At 68.2% G+C, this 547-nt stretch overlaps 1 protein-coding gene across 3 annotated transcripts in view; it reads right to left on the bottom strand.

Moving 5' to 3' along the window:
- Positions 1-541, bottom strand: part of HNRNPH3 (heterogeneous nuclear ribonucleoprotein H3) — a 12630-nt gene extending 12089 nt beyond the window's left edge. For 2 of the 3 annotated variants that reach the window (XM_006760905.2, XM_006760907.2), the window contains exon 1: positions 394-541. The gene's annotated coding sequence lies outside the window, so the exon portion shown is untranslated. The remainder of the gene's footprint in view (positions 1-393) is intronic. The other variant, XM_006760906.2, reaches the window with a different exon arrangement.
- Positions 542-547: the final 6 nt, after the last annotated feature.

Raw genomic sequence — 547 nt, 5'->3', positions numbered from 1 at the left:
TCCGCTCCCCACCCTCACCCCCTCCAGGGCGCTCTGACCGGCCCCCGGCTTTCCAAACCCGTTTTGGGAAGCGGAGGAGCCCAAGCGGAGAGGAAGGGCGGGAAGCCGAGGCGGCCGCGCCACCGTGCCCAAGATGGCGGAGGCCAAACCAGCGGGGAAATGGGAAAATGCTGGGTGACCCCCACGCCGGGCTTCGGCTTCGCTCATGGAATCCCACATGAATGGTTCCTCCCCACGACATGCCGCCCCCCGTGAAGTGGGAGATCGCCCGGGAGGCGCAGTCGGGCCGTTTCCGAGCGGCGACCTCCACACTCCGCTCACCGCCCCCCTCCCCCACGCCATCTCTCTCGTCCTTCTCCCGACTCCGCTCACGGCACCACGAGCCCAACCTACCCCCTGTTACTTCTGATACCCTGTCAAGAGACTGCAGCGCCCGCGGGGTCCGGCCGGAGGAAGGACTCGCTCTCCTCGTGTAGCGCTCCCACAACGGCTCTTCCAACCGTCTCCGGCGGAGGCTGCCGCGGAGGAAGCTGCGCAGCACAGCGAC

This window comes from Myotis davidii, unplaced genomic scaffold (assembly GCF_000327345.1).
Source record: "Myotis davidii unplaced genomic scaffold, ASM32734v1 scaffold134, whole genome shotgun sequence".
Classification (NCBI taxonomy): Eukaryota; Metazoa; Chordata; class Mammalia; order Chiroptera; family Vespertilionidae; genus Myotis; species Myotis davidii.
This window is presented reverse-complemented; position numbering and strand designations above follow the sequence as displayed.